Raw genomic sequence first — 22832 nt, forward strand, 5'->3', positions numbered from 1 at the left:
CGAAATAGAGTGTTCTGAGAAGCTTAAAATTAAGAAATAAGCGTTCTAAAATGCTTTAAAAATTCAAAGTCATCTTTCAATTATTAACTAACGCAAGGCGCAATATCAGACCTTAATATTGACCCATAATATTTAAATTCTACCAGGTATTATATTACAGGGTAATAGTGTACCCTACCACAGGAAATAGTTATAGGTCAATTAGGGGGTACACTATGTATATTTTAAATTGTGCATTAAAACAAGGAAATTCGAAGACACTTTTCTATGTTAACTAACGGCACGGTATCGGACCTTAATATTGACCTATAATTTTTAAATTGGACCACGTATTATATTACAGAGTTATGGTGTATCCTACCACAGGAAATAATTATAGGTCAATTAGGGGGTACACAGCGTGACCCTAAAGTTTACTATGTATGCCTATGCGAAATAAAGTGTTCTGAGAAGCTTAAAATGAGGAAATAAACGTTCTAAAATGCTTTAAAAATTCAAAGACACTTTTCTATGTTAATTAACGGCACGGTATCGGACCTTAATATTGACCTATAATTTTTAAATTGGACCACGTATTATATTACAGGGTAATAGTGTACCCTACCACAGGAAATAATTATAGGTCAATTAGGGGGTACACAGTGTGAACCTAAAGTTTACTATGTATGCCTATGCGAAATAGAGTGTTCTGAGAAGCTTAAAATGAAGAAATAAGCGTTCTAAAATGCTTTAAAAATTCAAAGACATCTTTCAATGGTTAACTAACGCAAGGCGCGATATCAGACCTTAATATGGAACCATAATATTTAAATTGGACCAGGTATTATATTACAGGGTAATAGTGTACCCTACAACAGGAAATATTTATAGGTCAATTAGGGGGTACACTATGTATATTTTAAATAGTGCATTAAAACAAGGAAATTCGAAGACTCTTTTCTATGTTAACTAACGGTAGGGTATCGGACCTTAATATTGACCTAAAATTTTTAAATTGGACCACGTATTATATTACAGGGTGATAGTGTACCCTACAACAGAAAATAATTATAGGTCAATTAGGGGGTACACAGCGTGACCCTAAAGTTTACTATGTATGCCTATGCGAAATAAGGGGTTCTGAGAAGCTTAAAATGAAGAAATAAGCGTTCTAAAGTGCTATAAAAATTCAAAGACATCTTTCAATGGTTAACTAACGCAAGGCGCAATATCAGACCTTAATATTGACCCATAATATTTAAATTGGACCAGGTATTATATTACAGGGTAATAGTGTACCCTACCACAGGAAATAATTATAGGTCAGTTAGGGGGTACACTATGTATATTTTAAATAGTGCACTAAAACAAGGAAATACGAAGACACTTTTCTATGTTAACTAACGGCACGGTATCGGACCTTAACATTGACCTATAATTTTTAAATTGGACCACGTATTATATTACAGGGTAATAGTGTACCCTCCCACAGAAACTAATTATAGGTCAATTAGGGGGTACACAGAGTGACCCTAAATTTTACTATGTATGCCTATGCGATATAGAGTGTTCTGAGAAGCTTAAAATGAGGAAATAAGCGTTCTAAAATGCTTTAAAAATTCAAAGACATTTTTCAATGTTAACTAACGGCACGGTATCGGACCTTAATATTGAGCTATAATTTTTAAATTGGACCACGTATTATATTTCCGGGTAATAGTGTACCCTACCACAGGAAATAATTATAGGTCATTTAGGGGGTACACAGCGTGACCCTAAAGTTTACTATGTATGCCTATGCGAAATAGAGTGTTCTGAGAAGCTTAAAATTAAGAAATAAGCGTTCTAAAATGCTTTAAAAATTCAAAGACATCTTTCAATGGTTAACTAACGCAAGGCGCGATATCAGACCTTAATATAGAACCATAATATTTAAATTGGACCAGGTATTATATTACAGGGTAATAGTGTACCCTACAACAGGAAATAATTATAGGTCAATTAGGGGGTACACAGCGTGACCCTAAAGTTTACTATGTATGCCTATGCGAAATAAAGTGTTCCGAGAAGCTTAAAATGAAGAAATAAGCGTTCTAAAATGCTTTAAAAATTCAAAGTCATCTTTCAATTATTAACTAACGCAAGGCGCAATATCAGACCTTAATATTGACCCATAATATTTAAATTCTACCAGGTATTATATTACAGGGTAATAGTGTACCCTACCACAGGAAATAGTTATAGGTCAATTAGGGGGTACACTATGTATATTTTAAATTGTGCATTAAAACAAGGAAATTCGAAGACACTTTTCTATGTTAACTAACGGCACGGTATCGGACCTTAATATTGACCTATAATTTTTAAATTGGACCACGTATTATATTACAGAGTTATGGTGTATCCTACCACAGGAAATAATTATAGGTCAATTAGGGGGTACACAGCGTGACCCTAAAGTTTACTATGTATGCCTATGCGAAATAAAGTGTTCTGAGAAGCTTAAAATGAGGAAATAAACGTTCTAAAATGCTTTAAAAATTCAAAGACACTTTTCTATGTTAATTAACGGCACGGTATCGGACCTTAATATTGACCTATAATTTTTAAATTGGACCACGTATTATATTACAGGGTAATAGTGTACCCTACCACAGGAAATAATTATAGGTCAATTAGGGGGTACACAGCGTGAACCTAAAGTTTACTATGTATGCCTATGCGAAATAGAGTGTTCTGAGAAGCTTAAAATGAAGAAATAAGCGTTCTAAAATGCTTTAAAAATTCAAAGACATCTTTCAATGGTTAACTAACTCAAGGCGCGATATCAGACCTTAATATGGAACCATAATATTTAAATTGGACCAGGTATTATATTACAGGGTAATAGTGTACCCTACAACAGGAAATATTTATAGGTCAATTAGGGGGTACACTATGTATATTTTAAATAGTGCATTAAAACAAGGAAATTCGAAGACTCTTTTCTATGTTAACTAACGGTAGGGTATCGGACCTTAATATTGACCTAAAATTTTTAAATTGGACCACGTATTATATTACAGGGTGATAGTGTACCCTACAACAGAAAATAATTATAGGTCAATTAGGGGGTACACAGCGTGACCCTAAAGTTTACTATGTATGCCTATGCGAAATAAGGGGTTCTGAGAAGCTTAAAATGAAGAAATAAGCGTTCTAAAGTGCTATAAAAATTCAAAGACATCTTTCAATGGTTAACTAACGCAAGGCGCAATATCAGACCTTAATATTGACCCATAATATTTAAATTGGACCAGGTATTATATTACAGGGTAATAGTGTACCCTACCACAGGAAATAATTATAGGTCAGTTAGGGGGTACACTATGTATATTTTAAATAGTGCACTAAAACAAGGAAATACGAAGACACTTTTCTATGTTAACTAACGGCACGGTATCGGACCTTAACATTGACCTATAATTTTTAAATTGGACCACGTATTATATTACAGGGTAATAGTGTACCCTCCCACAGAAACTAATTATAGGTCAATTAGGGGGTACACAGAGTGACCCTAAATTTTACTATGTATGCCTATGCGATATAGAGTGTTCTGAGAAGCTTAAAATGAGGAAATAAGCGTTCTAAAATGCTTTAAAAATTCAAAGACATTTTTCAATGTTAACTAACGGCACGGTATCGGACCTTAATATTGAGCTATAATTTTTAAATTGGACCACGTATTATATTTCCGGGTAATAGTGTACCCTACCACAGGAAATAATTATAGGTCATTTAGGGGGTACACAGCGTGACCCTAAAGTTTACTATGTATGCCTATGCGAAATAGAGTGTTCTGAGAAGCTTAAAATTAAGAAATAAGCGTTCTAAAATGCTTTAAAAATTCAAAGACATCTTTCAATGGTTAACTAACGCAAGGCGCGATATCAGACCTTAATATAGAACCATAATATTTAAATTGGACCAGGTATTATATTACAGGGTAATAGTGTACCCTACAACAGGAAATAATTATAGGTCAATTAGGGGGTACACTATGTATATTTTAAATAGTGCATTAAAACAAGGAAATTCGAAGACACTTTTCTATGTTAACTAACGGCACGGTATCGGACCTTAATATTGACCTATAATTTTTAAATTGGACCACGTATTATATTACAGGGTTATAGTGTACCCTGCCACAGGAAATAATTATAGGTCAATTAGGGGGTACACAGCGCGACCCTAAAGTTTACTATGTATGCCTATGCGAAATAAAGTGTTCTGAGAAGCTTAAAATGAGGAAATAAGCGTTCTAAAATGCTTTAAAAATTCAAAGACATTTTTCAGTGTTAACTAACGGCACGGTATCGGACCTTAATATTGACCTATAATTTTTAAATTGAACCACGTATTATATTACAGGGTAATAGTGTACCCTACCACTGGAAATAATTATAGGTCAATTAGGGGGTACACAGCGTGACCCTAAAGTTTACTATGTATGCCTATGCGAAATAGAGTGTTCCGAGAAGCTTAAAATTAAGAAATAAGCGTTCTAAAATGCTTTTAAAATTCAAAGACATCTTTCAATGGTTAACTAACGCAAGGCGCAATATCAGACCTTAATATTGACCCATAATATTTAAATTGGACCAGATATTATATTACAGGGTAATAGTGTACCCTACCACAGGAAATAATTATAGGTCAATTAGGGGGTACACTATGTATATTTTAAATAGTGCATTAAAACAAGGAAATACGAAGATACTTTTCTATGTTAACTAACGGCACGGTATCGGACCTTAATATTGACCTATAATTTTCTAAATTGGACCACGAATTATATTACAGGGTAATAGTGTACCCTACCACAGGAAATATTTATAGGTCAATTAGGGGGTACACAGCGTGACCCTAAAGTTTACTATGTATGCCTATGCGAAATAAAGTGTTCTGAGAAGCTTAAAATGAGGAAATAAACGTTCTAAAATGCTTTAAAAATTCAAAGACACTTTTCTATGTTAATTAACGGCACGGTATCGGACCTTAATATTGACCTATAATTTTTAAATTGGACCACGTATTATATTACAGGGTAATAGTGTACCCTACCACAGGAAATAATTATAGGTCAATTAGGGGGTACACAGCGTGAACCTAAAGTTTACTATGTATGCCTATGCGAAATAGAGTGTTCTGAGAAGCTTAAAATGAAGAAATAAGCGTTCTAAAATGCTTTAAAAATTCAAAGACATCTTTCAATGGTTAACTAACGCAAGGCGCGATATCAGACCTTAATATGGAACCATAATATTTAAATTGGACCAGGTATTATATTACAGGGTAATAGTGTACCCTACAACAGGAAATATTTATAGGTCAATTAGGGGGTACACTATGTATATTTTAAATAGTGCATTAAAACAAGGAAATTCGAAGACTCTTTTCTATGTTAACTAACGGTAGGGTATCGGACCTTAATATTGACCTAAAATTTTTAAATTGGACCACGTATTATATAACAGGGTGATAGTGTACCCTACAACAGAAAATAATTATAGGTCAATTAGGGGGTACACAGCGTGACCCTAAAGTTTACTATGTATGCCTATGCGAAATAAGGGGTTCTGAGAAGCTTAAAATGAAGAAATAAGCGTTCTAAAGTGCTATAAAAATTCAAAGACATCTTTCAATGGTTAACTAACGCAAGGCGCAATATCAGACCTTAATATTGACCCATAATATTTAAATTGGACCAGGTATTATATTACAGGGTAATAGTGTACCCTACAACAGGAAATATTTATAGGTCAATTAGGGGGTACACTATGTATATTTTAAATAGTGCATTAAAACAAGGAAATTCGAAGACTCTTTTCTATGTTAACTAACGGTAGGGTATCGGACCTTAATATTGACCTAAAATTTTTAAATTGGACCACGTATTATATAACAGGGTGATAGTGTACCCTACAACAGAAAATAATTATAGGTCAATTAGGGGGTACACAGCGTGACCCTAAAGTTTACTATGTATGCCTATGCGAAATAAGGGGTTCTGAGAAGCTTAAAATGAAGAAATAAGCGTTCTAAAGTGCTATAAAAATTCAAAGACATCTTTCAATGGTTAACTAACGCAAGGCGCAATATCAGACCTTAATATTGACCCATAATATTTAAATTGGACCAGGTATTATATTACAGGGTAATAGTGTACCCTACCACAGGAAATAATTATAGGTCAGTTAGGGGGTACACTATGTATATTTTAAATAGTGCACTAAAACAAGGAAATACGAAGACACTTTTCTATGTTAACTAACGGCACGGTATCGGACCTTAACATTGACCTATAATTTTTAAATTGGACCACGTATTATATTACAGGGTAATAGTGTACCCTCCCACAGGAAATAATTATAGGTCAATTAGGGGGTACACAGCGTGACCCTAAATTTTACTATGTATGCCTATGCGATATAGAGTGTTCTGAGAAGCTTAAAATAAAGAAATAAGCGTTCGAAAATGCTTTAAAAATTCAAAGACATCTTTCAATGGTTAACTAACGCAAGGCGCAATATCAGACCTTAATATTGACCCATATCATTTAAATTGGACCAGGTATTATATTACAGGGTAATAGTGTACCCTACCACAGGAAATAATTATAGATCAATTAGGGGGTACACTATGTATATTTTAAATAGTGCATTAAAACAAGGAAATACGAAGACACTTTTCTATGTTAACTAACGGCACGGTATCGGACCTTAATATTGACCTATACTTTTTAAATTGGACCACGAATTATATTACAGGGTAATAGTGTACCCTACCACAGGAAATAATAATAGGTCATTTAGGGGGTACACAGCGTGACCCTAAAGTTTACTATGTATGCCTATGCGAAATAGAGTGTTCTGAGAAGCTTAAAATGAAGAAATAAGCGTTCTAAAATGCTTTAAAAATTCAAAGACATCTTTCAATGGTTAACTAACGCAAGGCGCGATATCAGACCTTAATATGGAACCATATTATTTAAATTGGACCAGGTATTATATTACAGGGTAATAGTGTACCCTACAACAGGAAATAATTATAGGTCAATTAGGGGGTGCACTATGTATATTTTAAATAGTGCATTAAAACAAGGAAATTCGAAGACTCTTTTCTATGTTAACTAACGGTAGGGTATCGGACCTTAATATTGACCCAAAATTTTTAAATTGGACCACGTATTATATTACAGGGTGATAGTGTACCCTACCACAGAAAATAATTATAGGTCAATTAGGGGGTACGCAGCGTGACCCTAAAGTTTACTATGTATGCCTATGCAAAATAAAGCGTTCTGAGAAGCTTAAAATGAAGAAATAAGCGTTCTAAAATGCTTTAAAAATTCAAAGACATCTTTCAATGGTTAACTAACGCAAGGCGCAATATCAGACCTTAATATTGTCCCATAATATTTAAATTGGACCAGGTATTATATTACAGGGTAATAGTGTACCCTACCACAGGAAATAATTACAGGTCAATTAGGGGGTACACTATGTATATTTTAAATAGTGCATTGAAACAAGGAAATACGAAGACACTTTTCTATGTTAACTAACGGCACGGTATCGGACCTTAATATTGAACTAGAATTTTTAAATTGGACCACGTACTATATTATAGGGTAATAGTGTAACCTACCACAGAAAATAATTATAAGTCAATTAGGGGGTACACAGCGTGACCCTAAAGTTTAATATGTATGCCTATGCGAAATAAAGTGTTCTGAGAAGCTTAAACTACAGCTGGACACTACACTGCCCTTATAGACCCTACCTACCCTCAGTAGCGCTTCCGCTCTAATCAGTGGCCAAATATGGCGGACCCTCCATGGCAGTACTGCAGCACGTGTGCGGCTTTATAGCCGCGTTGCGGGGGCCGAAATGGCAGGAAATTATACTGCCCTACTACGACACGCCAGTGCCTTTACTCCTCAGCTGGGCTTCCGCTCTAATCCGTGGCCAAAGATGGCGAACACTACCGCCCCCTAATGCCGCACGTGCACGGCTGTAGTGCCGCGTTGCAGTGGCGAAAATGGCAGGAAACTACACTGCCCAACTACTACACGCCAGTGCCTTTACTCCTCAGTTCGGCTTCCGCTCTAAATAGTGGAAAAATATGGCGGACACTATGGCCCTTCAGCGGCACTCGCGCGGCTGTAGAGCCGCGTTTCGGTGGCCCAACATGTCGGACTCTTCCCAGCCCTACTACCACACGCCTGTGCCTTTACTCCTCAGTTCGGCTTCCGCTCTAATCTGTGACCAAAGAAGGCGGACACTCTATGGCATTTCTGCGGCACGTGCGCGGCTGTAGTGCCGCGTTGCTGTAGCTCAAATTGACGGATTCTGCACTGCCCAACTACGACACGACTGTGCCTTTTTTCCTCAGTTGTTCTTCCGCTCTAATCCCAGGCTAAAAAATTCCGAGCACTCCAAGGCCCTAATGCTGCACGTGCACGGCTGTAGTTCCGCGTTGCAGAGGCGAAAATGGCAGGAAACTACACTGCCCTATTTCTACACACCAATGCCTTTACTCCTCAGTTCGGCTTCCGCTCTAATTAGTGACCAAGGAAGGCGGACACTCTATGGCCCTATTGCGGCACATGCGCGGCTGTAGTGCCGCGTTGCGGTGAACCAAAATGGTGGAATCTACACAGACCTACTACGACACGCCAGTGAATTTACTCCTCAGTTCGGCTTCCGCTCTAAATAGTGGAAAAATATGGCGGACACCCCATGGTCCTCCTGCGGCTCGTGCGTGGCTGTAGTCAGGCGATGCGGTGGCCCAGCATGTCTGACGCTACACTGCCCGACTACGACACGCCAGTGCCTTCACTCCTCAGTTCGGCTTCCGCTCTAAATAGTGGAAAAATATGGCGGGCACTCCATGGTCCTACTGCGGCAAGTGCGCGGCCTTAGTGACGCGTTGCGGTGGCCCAACATGTCGGACGCTACACTGCCCGACTACGGCACGCCTGTGCCTTTACTCCTCAGTTCGGCTTCCGCTCTAATCAGTAGACAAAGATTGCGGACTGTTTATAGCCCTACTGCAGCACGTGTGAGGCATTATAGCCGCGTTGCGGGGGCCAAAATGGCAGGAAATTACACTGCCCTACTACGACACGCCAGTGCCTTTACTCCTCAGTTGGGCTTCCGCTCTAATCCGTGGCCAAAGATGGCGAACACTACCGCCCCCTAATGCCGCAAGTGCACGGCTGTAGTGCTGCGCTGCAGTGGCGAAAATGGCAGAAAACTACACTGCCCAACTACTACACGCCAGTGCCTTTACTCCTCAGTTCGGCTTCCGCTCTAAATAGTGGAAAAATATGGCGGACACTCCATGGCCCTTCAGCGGCACTCGCGCGGCTGTAGAGCCGCGTTTCGGTGGCCCAACATGTCGGACTCTTCCCAGCCCTACTACCACACGCCTGTGCCTTTACTCCTCAGTTCGGCTTCCGCTCTAATCTGTGACCAAACAAGGCGGACACTCTATGGCATTTCTGCGGCACGTGCGCGGCTGTAGTGCCGCGTTGCTGTAGCTCAAATTGACGGATTCTGCACTGCCCAACTACGACACGACTGTGCCTTTTCTCCTCAGTTGGGCTTCCGCTCCACTCCGTGGCCAAAGATGGCGAACAGTCTATAGCCCTAGTGTGGCATGTCCGCGGCTGTAGTGCTGCGTTGCAGTGGCCCAAAATGTCGGACTCTACACTGCCCTACTACGACACGCCAGTGCCTTTACTCCTCAGTTGGTCTTCCGCTCTAATCCCAGGCTAAAAAATGGCGAACACTCCAAGGCCCTAATGCTGCACGTGCACGGCTGTAGTGCCGCGTTGCAGAGGCGAAAATGGCAGGAAACTACACTGCCCTATTTCTACACACCAATGCCTTTACCCCTCAGTTCGGCTTCCGCTCTAAATAGTGACCAAGGAAGGCGGACACTCTATGGCCCTATTGCGGCACATGCGGGGCTGTAGTGCCGCGTTGCGGTGAACCAAAATGGTGGAATCTACACAGACCTACTACGACACGCCAGTGAATTTACTCCTCAGTTCGGCGTCCGCTCTAAATAGTGGAAAAATATGGCGGACACTCCATGGTCCTCCTGCGGCTCGTGCGCGGCTGTAGTCAGGCGATGCGGTGGCCCAGCATGTCTGACGCTACACTGCCCGTCTACGACACGCCAGTGCCTTTACTCCTCAGTTCGGCTTCCGCTCTAATCAGTGGCCAAAGATTGCGGACTGTCTATAGCCCTACTGCGGCACGTGAACGGCTGTAGTGCCGCGTTGCAGTGGCGAAAATGGCAGGAAACTACACTGCCCAACTGCTACACGCCAGTGCCTTTACTCCTCAGATCGGCTTCCGCTCTAAATAGTGGAAAAATATGGCGGACACTCCATGGTCGTACTGCGGCGATTGCACGGCTGTAGTGCCGCGTAGTAGTGGCGAAAATGGCAGGAAACTACACTGCCCAACTACTACACGCCAGTGCCATTACTCCTCAGTTCGGCTTCCGCTCTAAATAGTGGAAAAATATGGCGGACACTCTATGGCATTTCTGCGGCATATGCACGGCTTTAGTGCCGCGTTGCGGTGGCCAAAATGGCAGGAAACTACATTGCCCTATTTATACACACCAGTGCTTTTACTCCTCAGTTCGGCTTCCGCTCTAATCTGTGACCAAAGAAGGCAGACACTCCATGGCAATACTGCGGCACGTGCGCGGCTGTAGTGCCGCGTTGCGGTAGCCCAAAATGTCGGATTCTGCACTGCCCTACTACGACACGCCAGTGCCTTTACTCCTCAGTTGGGCTTCCGCTCCACTCCGTGGCCAAAGATGGCGAACAGTCTATAGCCCTAGAGCGGCACGCCCGCGGCTGTAGTGCCGCGTTGCGGTGGCCCAAAATGTCGGACTCTACACTGCCAAACTACGACACGCCAGTGCCCTTACTCCTCAGTTGGGCTTCCGCTCTAATCCCAGGCTAAAAAATGGCGAACTCTCCAAGGCCCTAATGCTGCACGTGCACGGCTGTAGTGCCGCGTCACGGTGGCCAAATTGGCAGGAAACTACAGTGCCCAATTTCTACACACCAGTGCATTTACTCCTCAGTTCTGCCTCCGCTCTCTTTAGTTTCCAAAGAAGGCGGACACTCTATGGCCCTTCTGCGGCACATGCACGGCTGTAGTGCCGCGTTGAGGTGGCCCAGCTTGTTGGACGCTACACAGTCCGACTACAAAACGCCAGTGCCTTTACTCCACAGTTGGGCTTCAGCTCTAATCAGTGGCTAAAGATGGCGAACAGTTTATAGCCCTAGTGCGGCACGTCCGCGGCTGCAGTGCCGCGTTGCGGTGTCCAAAATGTCGGACTCTACACTGCCCAACTACGACACTCCAGTGACTTTACTCCTCAGTTGGACTTCCACTCTCATCCGTTGCCAAAGATTGCGGACACTCCACGGTCCTAATTCTGCACGTGTACGGCTGTAGTGCCGCGTTGCGGTGGCCAAAATGGCAGGAAACTACACTGCCCTATTTCTACACGCTAGTGCCTTTTCTCCTCAGTTCGACTTCCGCTCAAATTAGTAGCCAAAGATGGCGGACTGTCTATAGCCATTCTGCGGCACGTCCGCTGTTGTAGCTCCGCGTTGCGGTGCCCCAAAATGGTGGACTCTTCACAGCCCTACTACCACACGCCTGTGCCTTTACTCCTCAGTTCGGCTTCCGCTCTAATCTGTGACCAAAGAAGGCGGACACTCTATGGCATTTCTGCGGCACGTGCGCGGCTGTAGTGCCGCGTTGCTGTAGCTCAAATTGACGGATTCTGCACTGCCCAACTACGACACGACTGTGCCTTTTTTCCTCAGTTGGGCTTCCGCTCCACTCCGTGGTCAAAGATGGCGAACAGTCTATAGCCCTAGTGTGGCACGTCCGCGGCTGTAGTGCTGCGTTGCAGTGGCCCAAAATGTCGGACTCTACACTGCCCTACTACGACACGCCAGTGCCTTTACTCCTCAGTTGTTCTTCCGCTCTAATCCCAGGCTAAAAAATGGCGAGCACTCCAAGGCCCTAATGCTGCACGTGCACGGCTGTAGTTCCGCGTTGCAGAGGCGAAAATGGCAGGAAACTACACTGCCCTATTTCTACACACCAATGCCTTTACTCCTCAGTTCGGCTTCCGCTCTAATTAGTGACCAAGGAAGGCGGACACTCTATGGCCCTATTGCGGCACATGCGCGGCTGTAGTGCCGCGTTGCGGTGAACCAAAATGGTGGAATCTACACAGACCTACTACGACACGCCAGTGAATTTACTCCTCAGTTCGGCTTCCGCTCTAAATAGTGGAAAAATATGGCGGACACTCCATGGTCCTCCTGCGGCTCGTACGTGGCTGTAGTCAGGCGATGCGGTGGCCCAGCATGTCTGACGCTACACTGCCCGACTACGACACGCCAGTGCCTTCACTCCTCAGTTCGGCTTCCGCTCTAAATAGTGGAAAAATATGGCGGGCACTCCATGGTCCTACTGCGGCACGTGCGCGGCTTTAGTGACGCGTTGCGGTGGCCCAACATGTCGGACGCTACACTGCCCGACTACGGCACGCCTGTGCCTTTACTCCTCAGTTCGGCTTCCGCTCTAATCAGTGGCCAAAGATTGCGGACTGTTTATAGCCCTACTGCAGCACGTGTGCGGCTTTATAGCCGCGTTGCGGGGGCCAAAATGGCAGGAAATTACACTGCCCTACTACGACACGCCAGTGCCTTTACTCCTCAGTTGGGCTTCCGCTCTAATCCGTGGCCAAAGATGGCGAACACTACCGCCCCCTAATGCCGCACGTGCACGGCTGTAGTGCTGCGCTGCAGTGGCGAAAATGGCAGAAAACTACACTGCCCAACTACTACACGCCAGTGCCTTTACTCCTCAGTTCGGCTTCCGCTCTAAATAGTGGAAAAATATGGCGGACACTCCATGGCCCTTCAGCGGCACTCGCGCGTCTGTAGAGCCGCGTTTCGGTGGCCCAACATGTCGGACTCTTCCCAGCCCTACTACCACACGCCTGTGCCTTTACTCCTCAGTTCGGCTTCCGCTCTAATCTGTGACCAAACAAGGCGGACACTCTATGGCATTTCTGCGGCACGTGCGCGGCTGTAGTGCCGCGTTGCTGTAGCTCAAATTGACGGATTCTGCACTGCCCAACTACGACACGACTGTGCCTTTTCTCCTCAGTTGGGCTTCCGCTCCACTCCGTGGCCAAAGATGGCGAACAGTCTATAGCCCTAGTGTGGCATGTCCGCGGCTGTAGTGCTGCGTTGCAATGGCCCAAAATGTCGGTCTCTACACTGCCCTACTACGACACGCCAGTGCCTTTACTCCTCAGTTGGTCTTCCGCTCTAATCCCAGGCTAAAAAATGGCGAACACTCCAAGGCCCTAATGCTGCACGTGCACGGCTGTAGTGCCGCGTTGCAGAGGCGAAAATGGCAGGAAACTACACTGCCCTATTTCTACACACCAATGCCTTTACCCCTCAGTTCGGCTTCCGCTCTAAATAGTGACCAAGGAAGGCGGACACTCTATGGCCCTATTGCGGCACATGCGGGGCTGTAGTGCCGCGTTGCGGTGAACCAAAATGGTGGAATCTACACAGACCTACTACGACACGCCAGTGAATTTACTCCTCAGTTCGGCTTCCGCTCTAAATAGTGGAAAAATATGGCGGACACTCCATGGTCCTCCTGCGGCTCGTGCGCGGCTGTAGTCAGGCGATGCGGTAGCCCAGCATGTCTGACGCTACACTGCCCGTCTACGACACGCCAGTGCTTTCACTCCTCAGTTCGGCTTCCGCTCTAAATAGTGGAAAAATATGGCGGGCACTCCATGGTCCTACTGCGGCACGTGCGCGGCTTTAGTGACGCGTTGCGGTGGCCCAACATGTCGGACGCTACACTGCCCGACTACGGCACGCCTGTGCCTTTACTCCTCAGTTCGGCTTCCGCTCTAATCAGTGGCCAAAGATTGCGGACTGTCTATAGCCCTACTGCGGCACGTGAACGGCTGTAGTGCCGCGTTGCAGTGGCGAAAATGGCAGGAAACTACACTGCCCAACTGCTACACGCCAGTGCCTTTACTCCTCAGATCGGCTTCTGCTCTAAATAGTGGAAAAATATGGCGGACACTCCATGGTCGTACTGCGGCATGTGCACGGCTGTAGTGCCGCGTAGCAGTGGCGAAAATGGCAGGTAACTACACTGCCCAACTACTACACGCCAGTGCCATTACTCCTCAGTTCGGCTTCCGCTCTAAATAGTGGAAAAATATGGCGGACACTCTATGGCATTTCTGCGGCATATGCACGGCTTTAGTGCCGCGTTGCGGTGGCCAAAATGGCAGGAAACTACATTGCCCTATTTCTACACGCTAGTGCCTTTTCTCCTCAGTTCGACTTCCGCTCAAATTAGTAGCCAAAGATGGCGGACAGTCTATAGCCATTCTGCGGCACGTCCGCTGTTGTAGCTCCGCGTTGCGGTGCCCCAAAATGGTGGACTCTTCACAGCCCTACTACGACACGCCTGTGCCTTCACTCCTCAGTTGCGCTTCCGCTCTAATCCGTGGCCAAAGTTGGCAGAGTCTCCATGGCCCTACTGCACCACGTGTGCGGCTTTATAGCCACGTTGCGTAGGCCAAAATGTCTGGAAGCTACACTGCCCTACTACGACACGCCAGTGCCTTTACTCCTCAGTTGGGCTACCCCTCTAATCCGTGGCCAAAGAAGGCGGACACTCTATGTCATTTCTGCGGCACGTGCGCGGCTGTAGTGCCGCGTAGCGGTAGCCCAAATTGTCGGATTCAGCACTGCCCAAATGCGACACGACAGTGCCTTTACTCCTCAGTTGGGCTTCCGCTCCACTCCGTGGCCAAAGATGGCGAACTGTCTATAGCCCTAGTGTGGCACGTCCGCGGCAGTAGTGCCGCGTTGCGGTGGCCGAAATGGCAGGAAATTACACTGTCCTGTTTCTACACACCATAGCCTTAACTCCTCAGTTCGGATTCCGCTCTAATTAGTGACCAAAGAAGGCGGACACTCTATGGCCCTATTGCGGCACATGTGCGGCTGTAGTGCCGGGTTGCGGTGAACCAAAATGGTGGACTCTACACAGACCTACTTCGACACGCCAGTGCCTTTACTCCACAGTTGGGCTTCCGCTCTAATCCCAGGCTAAAAAATGGCGAACACTCCAAGGCCCTAATGCTGCACGTGCACGGCTGTAGTGCCGCGTTGCGGTGGCCTAAATGGCAGGAAATTACACTGCCCTATTTCTACACACCAGTGCCTTTACTCCTCAGTTCGGCATCCGCTATAAATAGTGGAAAAATATGGCAGACACTCCATGGCCCTTCAGCGGCACGTGCGCGGCTGTAGTGCCGCGTTGCTGTAGCTCAAATTGTCGGATTCTGCACTGCCCAACTACGACACGACTGTGCCTTTACTCCTCAGTTGGGCTTCCACTCCACTCCGTGGCCAAAGAATGCGAACAGTCTATAGCCCTAGTGTGGCACGTCCGCGGCTGTAGTGCCGCGTTGCGGTGGGCCAAAATGTCGGACTCTACACTGCCCTACTACGACACGGCAGTACCTTTACTCCACAGTTGGTCTTCCGCTCTAATCCCAGGCTAAAAAATTGCGAACACTCCAAGGCCCTAAAGCTGCACGTGCACGGCTGTAGTGCCGCGTTGCAGTGGCGAAAATGGCAGGAAACTACACTGCCCAACTACTACACGCCAGTGCCATTACTCCTCAGTTCGGCTTCCGCTCTAAATAGTGGGAAAATATGGCGGACACTCTATGGCATTTCTGCGGCACGTGCACGGCTTTAGTGCCGCGTTGCGGTGGCCAAAATGGCAGGAAACTACACTGTCCAATTTCTACACACCAGTGCCTTTACTCCTCAGTAGGGCATCCGCTCCAATCTGTGTCCAAAGAAGGCGGACACTCATGGCCCTATTGCGGCACATGCGCGGCTGTAGTGCCGCGTTGCGGTGAACCGAAATGGTGGAATCTACACAGACCTACTACGACACGCCAGTGAATTTACTCCTCAGTTCGGCTTCCGCTCTAAATAGTGGAAAAATATAGCGGACACTCCATGGTCCTCCTGCGGCTCGTGCGCGGCTGTAGTGACGCGATGCGGTGGCCTAGCATGTCTGACGCTACACTGCCCGACTGCGACACGCCAGTGCCTTCACTCCTCAGTTCGGCTTCCGCTCTAAATAGTGGAAAAATATGGCGGGCACACCATGGTCCTACTGCGGCACGTGCGCGGCTTTAGTGACGCGTTGCGGTGGCCCAACATGTCGGACGCTACACTGCCCGACTACGACACGCCAGTGACTTTACTCCTCAATTCGACTTCTGCTCTAATCAGTGACCAAAGATTGCGGACTGTCTATAGCCCTACTGCGGCACGTGCACGGCTGTAGTGCTGCGTTGCAGTGGCGAGAAAGGCAGAAAACTACACTGCCCCACTGCTAGACGCCATTACATTTACTCCACAGTTCGGCTTCCGCTCTAATCAGTGGCCAAAGATGGCGAAACAGTCTATAGCCCTTCTGCAGCACGTCCACGGCTGAATGTGCCAAGTTGCGATTGCCCAAAATGGCGGACACAACACTGCCCTTCTAGACCCTACCAAAGACTTAAGTTCTCAGTAGCGCTTCCGCTCTAATCAGTGGCCAAATATAGCGGACCCTCCATGGCCCTTCAGCGGCACTCGCGCGGCTGTAGTGCCGCGTTGCGGTGGCCCAACATGTTGGACACTTCCCAGCCCTACTACCACACGCCTGTGCCTTTACTCCTCAGTTCGGCTTCCGCTCTAATCAGTGGCCAAAGATGGCGAGCAGTCTATAGCCCTAGAGCGGCACGCCCGCGGCTGTAGTGCCGCGTTGCGGTGGCCCAAAATGTCGGACTCTACACTGCCCTACTACGACACGCCAGTGCCTTTGCTCCTCAGTTGGGCTTCCGCTCTAATCAGTGGCCAAAATTGGCGAACAGTCTATAGCCCTATTGCGGCACATGCACGGCTATTGTGTCGCGTTGCAGTGGCCCAAAATTTCGGACTCTACACTGCCCAACTACTACACGCCAGTGCCATTACTCCTCCGTTCGGCTTCCGCTCTAAATAGTGGAAAAATATGGCGGACACTCTATGGCATTTCTGCGGCACGTGCGCGGCTGTAGTGCCGCTTTGCGGTAGTCCAAAATGTCGGATTCTGCACTGCCCAACTACGACACGACAGTGCCTTTACTCCTCAGTTCGGCTTCCGCTCTAATCTGTGACGAAAGAAGGCGGACACTCCATGGCCCTTCAGCGGCACTCGCACGGCTGTAGTGCCGCGTTTCGGTGGCCAAAATGGCAGGAAACTACACTGCCTTATTTCTACACACCAGTGCCTTTACTCCTCAGTTCGGCTTCCGCTATAATTAGTGCCCAAGGAAGGCGGACACTTTATGGCCCTATTGCGGCACATGCGCGGCAGTAGTGCCGCGTTGCTTTGGCCCAAAATGTCGGACTCTACACTGCTCTACTACGACACACCAGTGCCTTTACTCCTCCGTTCGGCTTCCGCTCTAAATAGTGGAAAAAGATGGCGGACGCTCCACTGTCCTAATGCTGAACGTGCACGGCTGTAGCACCGCGTTGCGATGGCCAAAATGGCAGGAAACTACACCGCCCTACAAGACCCTACCAAAGACTTAAGTTCTCAGTTGCGTAACGCCTGTGCCTTCACTCCTCAGTTGCGCTTCCGCTCTAATCCGTGGCCAAAGTTGGCGGAGCCTCTATGGCCCTACTGCGCCACGTGTGCAGCTTTATAGCCACGTAGCGTAGGCCAAAATGTCAGGAAGCTACACTGCCCTACTACTGCACGCCAGTGCCTTTTCTCCTCAGCTCGGATTCCGCTCTAAATAGTGGCCAAAGATGGCGAACAGTCTATAGCCCTAGTGTGGCACGTCAGCGGCTGTATTACCGCGTTGCGGTGGCCAAAATGGCAGGAAACAATACTGCCCAACTACTACACGCCAGTGCCATTACTCCTCCGTTCGGCTTCCGCTCTAATCTGTGACGAAAGAAGGCGGACACTCTATGGCATTTCTGCGGCACGTGCGCGGCTGTAGTGCCGCTTTGCGGTAGTCCAAAATGTCGGATTCTGCACTGCCCAACTACGACACGACGGTGCCTTTACTCCTCAGTTGGGCTTCCGCACCACTCCGTGGCCAAATATGGCGGACACTCCATGGCCCTTCAGCGGCACTCGCACGGCTGTAGTGCCGCGTTTCGGTGGACCAACATGTCGGACTCTTCCCTGCCCTACTACCACACGCCGGTGCCTTTACTCCTCAGTTCGGCTTCCGCTCTAATCTTTGACGAAAGAAGGCGGACACTCTAAGGCATTTCTGCGGCACGTGCGCGGCTGTAGTGCCGCTTTGCGGTAGTCCAAAATGTCAGATTCTGCACTGCCGAACTACGGCACGACAGTGCCTTTACCCCTCAGTTGGGCTTCCGCACCACTCCGTGGCCAAAGATGGCGAACAGTCTATGGCCCTAGAGCAGCACGTGCACGGCTGTAGTGCTGCGTTGCGGTGGCCAAAATGGCAGGAAACTACACTGCCCTATTTTCACACACCAGTGCCTTTACTCCTCAGTTCGGCTTCCGCTATAATTAGTGTCCAAGGATGGCGGACACTTTATAGCCCTACTGCGCCACGTCTGCGGCTTTATAGCCACGTTGCGTAGGCCAAAATGTCAGGAAGCTACACTGCCCAACTACGACACGCCAGAGCCGTTACTCCTCAGTTGGGCTACCGCTCTAATCCGTGGCCAAAGATGGCGAACACTCCCGCTCCCTAATGCGGCACGTGCACGGCTGTAGTGCCGTGTTGCAGTATCGAAAATGGCAGGAAACTACACTGCCCTACTACTGCACGCCAGTGTCTTTACTCCTCAGCTCGGATTCCGCTCTAAATAGTGGCCAAAGATGGCGAACAGTCTATAGCCCCAGTGTGGCACGTCAGCGGCTGTAGTGCCACAATGCGTGGTCCAAAATGTGGGACTCTACACTGCCCTACAAGACCCTACCAAAGACTTAAGTTCTCAGTAGCGCTTCCGCTCTAAACAGTGGCCAAATATGGCGGACCCTCCATGGCCCTACTGCGGCACGTGTGCGGCTTTATAGCCGCGTTGCGGGGGGCCAAAATGGCAGGAAATTACACTGCCCTACTACGACACGCCAGTGCCTTTACTCCTCAGTTGGGCTTCCGCTCTAATCCGTGGCCAAAGATGGCGAACACTAACGCCCCCTAATGCCGCACGTGCACGGCTGTAGTGCCGCGTTGCAGTGGCGAAAATGACAGGAAACTACACTGCCCAACTACTACACACCAGTGCCTTTACTCCTCAGTTCGGCTTCCGCTCTAAATAGTGGAAAAAGATGGCGGACACTCCATGGCCCTTCAGCGGCACGTGCATGGCTGTAGCGCCGCGTTGCGGTTGCCAAAATGGCAGGAAACTACACTGCCCGACTACGACACGAAAGTGCCTTTATTCCTCAGTTGGGCTTCCGCTCTAATCCGTGGCCAAAAAATGGCGAACACTCCAAGGCCCTAATGCGGCACGTGCACGGCTGTAGTGCCGCGTTGTGGTGGCTAAAATGGCAGGAAACTACACTGCCCTACAACGAAAAGCCAGTGCCTTTACACCTCAGTTGGGCTTCCACTCTAATCACTGGCCAAAGATTTCGGACACTCCATGGTCCAACTGCGGCACATGCGCTTCTGTAGTGCCGCGTTGTGGTGGCCCAAATTAGCGGACACTACACCGCCCTACATGACCCTACCAAAGACATAAGTTCTCAATTGCGCTTCCACACTAAGCATTGGCCAAAGATGGCGGACACTCCATAGCTCTAATGCGGCTCGTCCGCGGCTGTAGTGCCGCGTTGCGGTTGCCCAAATTGTCGAACTCATCGCTGTCCTTCTACTAAACGCCAGTCCCTTAACCCCTCAGTTGGGCTTCCGCTCTTATCCGTTACCAAAGACTGCGGACCCTCCATGGCCCTACTGCGGCACGTTTGCGGCTTTATAGCTGCGTTGCGGGGACCAAAATGACAGGAAATTACACTCCCCTACTACGACACGCGAATGCCTTTACTCCTCAGGTCGGCTTCCGCCCTAATCAGTGACCAAAGATGGCGGACTCTCCGTGGCCCTTCTGCGGCACGTGCACGACTGTATTGCCGCGTTGCGGTGGCCTAACTTTTCAATCGCTACACTGCCCTACTACGACACGCCAGTCCCTTTACCCCTCTGTTGGGTTTCCGCTCTAATCCGTAGCCAAGGATTGCGGACACTCCACGGTCCTAATGCTGCACGTGCACGGCTGTATTACCGCGTTGCGGTGGCCAAAATGGCAGGAAACTACACTGCCCTATTTCTACACGCCAGTGCCTTTACTCCTCAGTTCGACTTCCGCTCAAATTAGTGAAAAAAGAAGGCGGACACTCTATGGCCCTATTGCGGCACATGCGCGGCTGTAGTGTCGCGTTGCGGTGGCCTAAATTGTCGGACTCTACACTGCCCTACTACGACACACCAGTGCCTTTACTCCTCTGTTCGGCTTCCGCTCTAAATAGTGGAAAAAGATGGCGAACCGTCTATAGCCCTAGTGTGGCACGTCCGCGACTGTACTGTCGCGTTGCAGTGGCCCAAAATGTCGGACTCTACACTGCTCTACTACGACACACCAGTGCCTTTACTCCTCCGTTCGGCTTCCGCTCTAAATAGTGGAAAACGATGGCGGACGCTCCACTGTCCTAATGCTGCACGTGCACGGCTGTAGCACCGCGTTGCGATGGCCAAAATGGCAGGAAACTACTCCGCCCTACAAGACCCTACCAAAGACTTAAGTTCTCAGTTGCGTAACGCCTGTGCCTTCACTCCTCAGTTGCGCTTCCGCTCTAATCCGTGGCCAAAGTTGGCGGAGCCTCTATGGCCCTACTGCACCACGTGTGCAGCTTTATAGCCACGTAGCGTAGGCCAAAATGTCAGGAAGCTACACTGCCCTACTACTGCACGCCAGTGCCTTTTCTCCTCAGCTCGGATTCCGCTCTAAATAGTGGCCAAAGATGGCGAACAGTCTATAGCCCTAGTGTGGCACGTCAGCGGCTGTATTACCGCGTTGCGGTGGCCAAAATGGCAGGAAACAATACTGCCCAACTACTACGCGCCAGTGCCATTACTCCTCCGTTCGGCTTCCGCTCTAATCTGTGACGAAAGAAGGCGGACACTCTATGGCATTTCTGCGGCACGTGCGCGGCTGTAGTGCCGCTTTGCGGTAGTCCAAAATGTCGGATTCTGCACTGCCCAACTACGACACGACGGTGCCTTTACTCCTCAGTTGGGCTTCCGCACCACTCCGTGGCCAAATATGGCGGACACTCCATGGCCCTTCAGCGGCACTCGCACGGCTGTAGTGCCGCGTTTCGGTGGACCAACATGTCGGACTCTTCCCTGCCCTACTACCACACGCCGGTGCCTTTACTCCTCAGTTCGGCTTCCGCTCTAATCTTTGACGAAAGAAGGCGGACACTCTAAGGCATTTCTGCGGCACGTGCGCGGCTGTAGTGCCGCTTTGCGGTAGTCCAAAATGTCGGATTCTGCACTGCCGAACTACGGCACGACAGTGCTTTTACCCCTCAGTTGGGCTTCCGCACCACTCCGTGGCCAAAGATGGCGAACAGTCTATGGCCCTAGAGCAGCAGGTCCGCGGCTGTAGTGCCGCGTTGCGGTGGCCCAAAATGTCGGACTCTACACTGCCCTACTACGACACGCCTGTGCCTTTACTCCTCAGTTCGGCTTCCGCTCTAATCTGTGACCAAAGAAGGCAGATACTCTATGGCATTTCTGCGGCACGTGCACGGCTGTAGTGCTGCGTTGCGGTGGCCAAAATGGCAGGAAACTACACTGCCCTATTTTCACACACCAGTGCCTTTACTCCTCAGTTCGGCTTCCGCTAAAATTAGTGTCCAAGGAAGGCGGACACTTTATAGCCCTACTGCGCCACGTCTGCGGCTTTATAGCCACGTTGCGTAGGCCAAAATGTCAGGAAGCTACACTGCCCAACTACGACACGCCAGAGCCGTTACTCCTCAGTTGGGCTACCGCTCTAATCCGTGGCCAAAGATGGCGAACACTCCCGCTCCCTAATGCGGCACGTGCACGGCTGTAGTGCCGTGTTGCAGTATCGAAAATGGCAGGAAACTACACTGCCCTACTACTGCACGCCAGTGTCTTTACTCCTCAGCTCGGATTTCGCTCTAAATAGTGGCCAAAGATGGCGAACAGTCTATAGCCCCAGTGTGGCACGTCAGTGGCTGTAGTGCCACAATGCGGGGTCCAAAATGTGGGACTCTACACTGCCCTACAAGACCCTACCAAAGACTTAAGTTCTCAGTAGCGCTTCCGCTCTAAACAGTGGCCAAATATGGCGGACCCTCCATGGCCCTACTGCGGCACGTGTGCGGCTTTATAGCCGCGTTGCGGGGGGCCAAAATGGCAGGAAATTACACTGCCCTACTACGACACGCCAGTGCCTTTACTCCTCAGTTGGGCTTCCGCTCTAAATAGTGGAAAAAGATGGCGGACACTCCATGGCCCTTCAGCGGCACGTGCATGGCTGTAGCGCCGCGTTGCGGTTGCCAAAATGGCAGGAAACTACACTGCCCGACTACGACACGAAAGTGCCTTTATTCCTCAGT

Source organism: Parasteatoda tepidariorum, unplaced genomic scaffold, assembly GCF_982258835.1.
Source record: "Parasteatoda tepidariorum strain Cologne lab strain unplaced genomic scaffold, Ptep-v5.0 scaffold_17, whole genome shotgun sequence".
NCBI classification, from domain to species: domain Eukaryota; kingdom Metazoa; phylum Arthropoda; class Arachnida; order Araneae; family Theridiidae; genus Parasteatoda; species Parasteatoda tepidariorum.